This window comes from Phaenicophaeus curvirostris, chromosome 18 (assembly GCF_032191515.1).
Source record: "Phaenicophaeus curvirostris isolate KB17595 chromosome 18, BPBGC_Pcur_1.0, whole genome shotgun sequence".
Taxonomy (NCBI): Eukaryota; Metazoa; Chordata; class Aves; order Cuculiformes; family Cuculidae; genus Phaenicophaeus; species Phaenicophaeus curvirostris.
In genome coordinates, this window is record NC_091409.1 from 1,730,229 (window position 1) to 1,739,518 (window position 9,290).

The following is a 9,290-nucleotide window of genomic DNA, read 5'->3' on the forward strand; positions in this document are numbered from 1 at the left end:
AAAAGTTGACTACATATTTTTTTAAAAGCAGATATTTAATTGGCTTTTATGTATAAGTTATTTGCATCCTGTGAGTGCATTGCTCTCCTACAGCATTTAAAGCCATGAAAGTCAACACAGGGTGCAGCCTGTGCACCCCCTACACTGATGATTATGGGGGTGGGTATTGCTGTGAGTGGAGAGCCTGGATGTGGCCGCTGGAATAGCACTGGGTTATAAAAGTAGTGACATGGCTCTACTCTTGGGTTTACCACATGGTCCTGGATTAACTGAGCCCAGTGGTGATTTGTACAGGATTTCTTGATGTTTGCAGCCCTGGGACGTGCACTGTTTAAGGCTTGGAAATCCCTGGACAAATGATCAGATGTCTCTCTGTCAATGTGGACAATTTTTTCTGTTGAAAGAGAGGCTAAATTAGCCAAAGTGTTCTTGGGTGCCTTTTTTAGAAAAATGGTTTGGTCCATGCACTTCTCAATGACTGAAGCTTATTCTCATTCACCAAGCTTGCTGACAGAGGGCATGAAAATGCTCTGCTGTGGTTCTATTTGAAGCTGGACAATATTTTTTCCTCAGATTTTTTCCTTTGTGGTTGTTTCTTAGCTTGCCCAACACCTGTTCAACAGCTGGTTTTAGAAAACAGCTGGTTTTAGAAGTGAAGGTATGTGTGACACACTAGGGTGAGCAAGGGGACCTTCAGTTCAGCAAGTCACTTAGATTACACAAGGATTTATTTGAAAATGGAATTCTCAGTGTAAGAAGGATGTGGAGCTGTTGGAATGGGTCCAGAGGAGGCTACAGGGATGAGAGGGCTGGAGCACCTCCTGTACGAGGGCAAACTCAGAGTGTTGGGCTTGTTCAGCCTGGAGAAGAGAAGGCTCTGAGGAGATCTCATAGCCACCTTCCAGTACCTGAAAGAGGCTACAAGAAAGCTGGAGAGGGACTATTCATAAAGGCTTGTGATGATAGGATGAGGGGGAATGGGTGTAAACTGGAGAGGGGCAGATTTAGACTAGACATAAGGAAGAATGTGCCGTTATGCAGTTAGACAGGCTGATGCAAGACACAGAAACTGGAAGTATCAGACCTGATATGTTGAAGTCATCGGATGAAAATGACTTTCTCCTGATGTAGCACTTGCTAGTATTTTGAGGACTTCATGTCCTATTGGAAATTTATTGTGATGAGAGACGTGCATTCCTTCTAAAAGGCATGTCTGGAATGCTGCTGAGCACACAAACTAACGGCTGTTCACCTGAGTTATGTTTTCTCTCTAGAGAACGATGATGAAGGCCAGCCATGTCCCAGTTGTACCATTTTTGATAGGGCTCTGAAGTGTATTCTTGTTTCTCATCATAATCTAGCATCAAAAGGTCACAGGAAGTACATGTCCTTTTGGTATTTTAGACAAAGGTTTGCTGTCAGCTTTTTCAAAACAACCACCACCATCCTGTTTCGGAGCTGCTGTTGTATGCACTGAATTAAGCAGCTGTCCTAAAGGGAAAAGCGTATCTGGAATAAGGATGCAGAAATTCACAATTAGGTGTGTTTTGACATAAACCTTATTCTTGCGTATTCTTGCTAAAGAGTTTTTTGAAAACTGACTAGTCAGGAGTTCCTCCTGCAGAGACAGGTAAAGGCACCCAGAGAGATGGGAATAAACCAGTTCTCTACAGGTGACAGAAAATGAAATAATGATCTTATCTTCCTTTACTTTGCCTTGCAGAGGTCCTTTCTAAAGGAGCTCAGTAGCCTTTGCACATACAAGCTTTTTTTAAAGGTAAAGTGTTTTCTATTGAATGAAATAGGTTGTCAGTATTCCAAGTAGGAGATTAATCCTTTTTCAGCTATCCATAGGAAAGCTACTGTGGTTTATTTATTTATTTATTTTTTTACACACTTGTACCATTACATTATTTTGCTACTTCTCTGTCCTCATTTGCTAGAAGACTAAGGAATATTCACTAAGAAGTGAGCAAGAGCTGGAAATTCTATCTTTATAATTACTTTGCATGACTTCACTAGTTGCAGCAGCCAAGCAGAACGATAACATTTGAAGGACAGAATTCCCCTTGGGAGAGGGAATGTATAAGCACAGAACAGAAAGCACAAAGTCCTCAACTTTTCATTTGTCGGGTGCAGCTCTTCTCAATGAAATCCAAGCCTGTCTCAGACCATATATCTTCTCTTGGAGGTGTATCATCAGCTACTGTGTCCTTTCTTTCACAGAGCTTTGAGTCCGCAGGTGCCTGGATGATTAATGACCATGGATTATAATCTATCTTTCTTGGGGTTTGACACACACACTTAAACAGTGATATAAAAGGTAATCACTAGTCTCGCAGGACTTTTGTTAGTTTCAAAATGTTGTGAAACCTAATACTGCTACTAAATTGTGACAAATCGTTTTGGGCAGTAGGTGCTGCTTACTGCTCAGCCACACAAGTCTTGATGACGCTGGGCCATTCTCCTGCAGGGGCTGTAGTGGGATTGGATTTCCCCAGGCACGTCGGCTGCAGTACTCACAGTTTTGCTCAGCATGTGAACGATGTCATGGAAATGGCTCTGAATAGTGTTACAAGATGCGCTATCTTCAACAGCCTGATAGGAAACTTTGCAGCGATGTCCTCCTCCAAGGGTACTGATAATAGATGCGTGGATTATCCTTGGTAGCAGATGCCCTTTGGTCAAGAAATATGAGAAAAGGACATAGGGAGCCACGGCAAGTCTGTGGTGCCCAGGTCACGGTGAAAATAATTGCAACTCTTCCCCTAACAAAGCCTCACATGGAAGGGAACAGATCTGTGTAGAAATAATTCTGATCCTTTTTGATCTCATCTGCTTAGTCAGAAGAGAAAAATCTCTAATTTGGTACAGTCTCATTTTCCCCTTTATGCTGTCATGGTCATAAAAAAAAAATCACTGTTGCAGACCTCAGTCCTTTGGTACTTTCCTTTTCATTCACTCATAGTTGCATCTTTTCTCACTTTCGCCTGTATGTTATTCACCAGTTTGAATACATTTAGCACCCTCCATTTTCACTCTTGAGAATGAACCTTTTCAGAATAATTACTCCCACTCATCTCCAGAGCAATCGATACAGTGAATAAGCCTGGAGGCAGCCAGAGGCTTAATTCATTCCGGTTTCTAGAAAATATTTTGAAAGTAAAATGAATGGACATAAAAATTGGACTCTAGTTAATGAAGTGCTGGTGTGGAAAGGCAACAGAGGGTTTCCTTTTGAAGCAGTACATGGCACACATCAATTGGAAAAAAACCCAAACCAAAACAAAAAAAAACCCACAAAAACCAAACCAAAACCAGTATGTGAGTCGCATCTAAGTTTTCGTCATCTTTAAGACTGCATCATGGGAACAGGAGAGATAAAAGTCAGATGTCACTTCTGCTCTTCCTGTGTCAGGGATAACCTCTCAAAATCACTGTCAAGGAACACTGAATTATCTGCTTTTCACCAGAAATAAATTGGTTTGGTGGATCATGGTTGATGTGGAAATTTTGTCTTACCGATGCCTCTGCTTTTCCTGCTTTGCTATAGTGACCTTTTTTTTCTCCTAGATTGCCTGCAATGTCTTGTCATCACCAATAAATACATGGAAAAGAAAGTAAGTAAAAAGAAAAAGAACATGCTGTGAAGGAGGAAAGCTTCTTCTGAAATAACCACTCTCTCTTTCCTTGCAGGAGATTTTGGTGCAATTTGGTGTCTGAAATATGCCAGCTAAACTAAATCAGATGAATTATTAATGCTTTGCAGGCTGCTTCTTTCAATTGGCTGAAGCAAGGCAGGCTTCGATGGGGTGTATGTTACTTCAGTTCTTGACATAAAAATAGACTTCAGGCCTCAAAGGAAGGGGAAGCTTAACTGACTATTTTTCTCAGCATGGTTTTTGTTCTATTATGTGTTATTTTGTCAGAGTGGATAGGGTGGATTTTTATTTTGGATGTAGTGGGTGCTCTGTCTGAAAAACCACTTCTGTTTCCTTTCTATATGTCACAAGCTGCTGAAATTAGGAGCCCCATATTTCCCTTATTGCATCCCCAACCAGAAGATGACAAATGGCTGTGTGTGGCTGTTTTGCAGGTTCAGTTGCAGACTATCATGCTTCTTCCAAGCAACTACATTTCCTAGTGAGAGCGTTTGCACTTCGTTAAGAATTCAAGGTCAAAGTGGTTGAAAATCAGTCTTACTCTTCTTTTATTAACCCTTATCACTGTTGATCTTTAATTAGCTTAGTTAATTTGAACACAGCAGCTTGTACCCTAACATTTCAAAGTTGGTCTGCTGTCAGCAGGCATCCTGCTGCATTGCTGCCTCGATGTCCTGTTTTGGCTGTAATGCTTCCTCAGAGCTCCTCAGTCAGTGCAAACCAACCCCATAAATTTGGAGGCAGATGGAACAGCACTCTTCCAGGGCCCTTGGAAGCATTCAGAAGTCTTAAATACAGAGTTTATTCACTAGGACTCTTTCCTGCATAGGTGTCGTGGTCTAACCCCAACTGGCAGTAGGCAGCTCTATCGTCCAGCATCTAATTGTCTAAAGAGAAAGGGAGTAAATAAAGTCAGTGTAGGACAGTGTTATTGGAAGTTATAAATTGCTGCTCCTTGGGGAAATTCAGGATGTGTTTTCTTTCATATCATTGCAGCAACAGGGGTTTTTATTAACAAAGCAAAGTTATTTATTGCTCTGAATGATTTTTTTTCTTTGGATAGAGAATGTCAGAAATCAATCTCTATCATACCTATTGCAATCTCTCCCTCAGCAGATGTTCTTGATTTACATTGCTATTTTGATTGGGGAAATACACTTCTTTGTTTAGCACTCTGTGGGGGGAAAAAGATCTATTATTGTATAGAATGAGATTTCATATTTATTTCCATTAAAATTGTAGATGCTTTTTTTTTTTTTTTTGGAACTAATATGAAGAACTAGATTTTGTCAAGTTCTTTGGTTGTTCTATCATTTCTTAGACTAAGGAATTTGCTGTCAGCATGGGGATGTGATATAAACTTACTCATACCTATTTTCTGTGCTTCCATAGTGATGTGATAATGGGTTCAGCAGAGCTAATGGAGACTGAGTGGTGTTTTTCACATAGGATTTGTTGTGTGGATGATACAGTGAGCATCTTATGTACCCGTGTGAACAAAAATAAATGCTTGCGTATTCATGCTGTTGGCAGTTTAAGTAACTGGTTAGGTCTGTAGAATTTGAGTGATGGTAAACATATTGACCTTGTTTGTGCTCAAGTAATATTAGATTGGCCATATATATTTTTTTAAATGCTCTCTTTTTAGTGCACAGGTGGCCTGCATTTTGTAGCGCTCCCAAGACGCTGGTTTTGAACACATTAATTCCACTTGACGTAGATGATGGCAGCAAAAATCTCAGTTTGTTTTATCTCAAGTGTGTTTTATTCTTTTCATTCCAAGACACTAAGATTTATGGGGATTAATAGGAAAATTTCCTCATATGCTGTGCAGTCAGGTGCTGTTGTCAGCCTTGCCCTTCTCTCATTTCAGTCTATCATCACTCGCAGGTTTTGTGACGTCTGGTGGCTGACATATTTTGAGATATTTCAAAATTCCACATGAATCATTTTATTTACTCCATTAGTGTTTTGAATTTACCATCTTGTTGGATATGCTAACATTTAAGCTCTCTTTCAATTTACACTATTAAGCCATAAAGAAAACAATCAAATACAGCAACTAAAAGTGGATTGTCTTTATCTTCAGCTTCTGTGTTTTGCTGATATACTAGCTTAATCTTACAAGCTATTCTAGTCCAGATGTGACCCTTTTCTTTCTCTGTGCTTATTAAATGCAACGAATAATAAACATTCATGAACTCCTAAAGATAATTCTGCTGCGAGTATTTATTTATTTTTTCGTGTTTAACAAACAGCTTTGTTCTAAATAGAGGGACAAGGATAACAAGAATTGCATTCCACACATGAGGAAGCTTTGGACCAGTTCTAGGTATCTGATCCACTTATAGGGGTGACTTGTCTTGTCCCAAGCAAGGAGAACTGTGATAAAAATTAGACAAAAAAAACTTGTTTCCAATTCCTGCATCTTTATTTTCATCTTCACCTCCCACCTTTGTTCTCTCTGAATTTCAAGGCTTCACATCTGGTCTTGTGTTAATTGCTCCTAAAAAATATCTCTTTATTGAAGGAATCACAAATCTCTGAATATGCCATAGCTGCTAATTAAAGTATAGCTGACTCTTGCTGTTAGTGTTGTGTTACAGAACTAAGTTTTTTCCTTGATTTTATTCTCTCTTCAAAACAAAGTAAGGATTAGTCCTTGCAGAAGCATATTTTCACTGCAAAATGCTGTGGAATTGTTTACCTAAAAAACTCATATTTTTAATGTAAAAAAGTGTCTTCAAAGTAAAGCAGTAGAGATGATGTTTAAAAAGTTTTAAAATACCTCTGCTTCCCACTGCCTTCCACCTTTCCTCAGTTTTCTTCCGTTAGGGTTTTTGTTCCAAGTGGGATATTTAGAGACAAATCAATATTAGAGTATTTCTTTTGAACTTTGAGCTCTGACTTGAAAAGAACTCTTGGTCTCATTACTAGTGGTTTTGCAAAATCAAAATCTGACATACTGGTCTGTGAAAGCTTTTGCCTTTAACTTTTTTCAAGCTCTGACCTATAGTTTGTGAGCTGTTTGTGGTCTGATAGCAGTTTCCCCACTGTTTTTTATCACCATTTTCAGTTCACACATCTATTATTATTTAGGGAAAACATATGCCTCTTTTATAACAAATGTTGATCGTGATGTATTTTTCTTTGTCTACAAGAATTTTGCTTGATAAACGTAGTTCTTTAATTAACTTACTGGTGTATATAATATATATTCCTTAAATAGGTGTTTTGAACTTTGCCTTTCATCTCTATTGATTGATATGAAATGAGGTGTAAGCTTTCAAGTGAGCCAGGATGTCTGTGAAGGAGGAATCATTGATTAAGAGATTGATCGCTACAGCGATAGCAAGAATTCATTTCTCACATGAAAAAGGGGCTCGGGAGGTCAGTTAGAAAGGAGGAGTTTGTTGCAGCATATTAACTGCAGAGGGCAAGTTTGTACCATATTATTTTGAGGAGGCCTCCTGAAGCTTCTTATTTCTTATCAGAGGACTGGCAGAAACTTTGTTTAGCTGAAAGGGTTACTACCTAATAGCTTGTCATTTTGCTGCTTGTGCCCCTGAAATGCTGTGCTTCAACCCCCAAATGCAAACTTTTATTTTTTTATTTTTTTATAAAGAAGTATCTATTAACAGAAATGTTATTGAATGAAGTGGGATGATAATTTTCTATTATTTTAGCAATCTTTCACCTAAGAGTCAGCTGCCAGCTAAGTTTTCCCTTTGATCTATCCCCTAATCAAGAAGTTACATTAACTAGAAGTACCAGAGAATCGGGGCGGGATCCTGCAGCACTTCCACCTAGACAAGGGTAGGTTCCCCACATAGCCCTGCCAGTGAGCTGATTCAGCTCTGACATAAAGCTAATCTTTTTGAAGTATCTACACCTTATGTGGGTCTTTTGGTGATGCAAGAACCTTTTGGAAGACCTATGATATTAACCCTATGTCCTAGCAATATATTTGATTGTGATTTTTAACACATAACATATTCTGCCCATACTTTCTAAGTGTCTCTTACAAAATGTATAAAATTTCAGCTCGGAGATCTTTTCATTTTAGAGATAAATTGATTTATGATATGTTATATATCTTGGGAAAGCTCTTTTTTGGGATGAAAATCTCCGAGTATATAAAGATTTGCTACTCCTTTACACACTTTCAACTCTTTTGACTTTAGTTGGCTGTATAGGTAAGTCAGAGGTTACTGATAAACTTCTATGCAACTTGCAATTGCTTGAAAAACACGGGTTCAGATTTTTCATATTAGTCTTATTTCCTTACATACATGTACCCTATTTTTTGCATGCAGTTTGACAGTACAACGTGTGCATGATGTCTTGCTCAATCAGCAGGCACAGCGAATGGGCCTGTGTGCACAAACTGTGATGCTGTGGGTAAAAAAATAGAAAGCTATTGGTGTGCACCCAGAGGAAATGGACACACAAAGGAGGTGCCCTATCATGTACCAATATTGTACCCTCATTTGAATGCTTTATGGGTTCAAAATCAGGTGCACAAAGACCAGCAGTTATCTCTTTGGAGGCTGAACTTGAATAGCTACTGCCCTGTAGTCACAGGTGTTTGTCGTGATACACATTTACTTAGACTCAGATTAAAGTCAACAAGATGACTGAATGTGCTGAAAACATAATTTGAAAAATATTTAAATGAGAAATGAGTTTTTAAGAAGCTGTTTTTGTGAATTTCCTAGGCAACTTGAATATGAAATGGTCTAACTTCTACGTTTATTGGATGAGATTAAGAGGAGAGTTTGAGATGAAATCAGTATGGATGTCAGAGGATAAAAATATTATGATGAATGGAAAACAAAGCAAAGAATGCCAAGTAAATAAAACCATTGGAAAAGTGGAGCAAAAAGTCATATTGCTATGGACGTTCTGCCAGGGGATTTTATCTTTGGCTGACTAATCGTATCCATTAATTACATTCAATGAAGGTGGAAAATGCACCATGTTGTTTATTTTAAAGTTCAGCCCAACATGACTAGGATTAAAACAGCTGCAGGAATCCAGGAGTATGTAATAGGGATGTAATTATGTTCTTGGGAAGCTTTATCTTCTTTTATCTCGGTGTATTATCTGGTGCAGGTGAGACTTGTCTCTGGAGGAGAGAGTTATTAATCATCATGGAGTTCATTATAATCCCAGTTAGAATATGGGCTTTGCTGGTAAGAAAGATGATCTGTTGTGTAAAAAAATGTGGCGGTCTATAGGCCTGGGTAGCGTTCATGACTTTATCCCTGGGTGACTTTACTTCCGACGTGCTTTTCCTTCGTGCCTCAGTTTCCCCCTCTGTATCATGTCAGCTGTGACACTTGTCTCCTCCCCAGTCAACTACAGCAATAGAAGGTCTTGCTGTCCAAGGGGTGAGTTTTGCGTTCGAAAGCTGGAGAGGAGAGAGCTGATGACACTATTTTCATTTAACTAATGAAGCAATTTTAAACGGATGATAAGTTAAAGTGTTCCTTGAAGTTTTGCTGGGTTTTGATGGAATCATCGGACAAGCCCTCAGATTTGGCATAGGACAGTAACCTGATAGGATACTCCTTGGGTTTCTCTAGTACCTGTCTTGGTCTAAACCCCTGAGTTGTCATAGGAAGT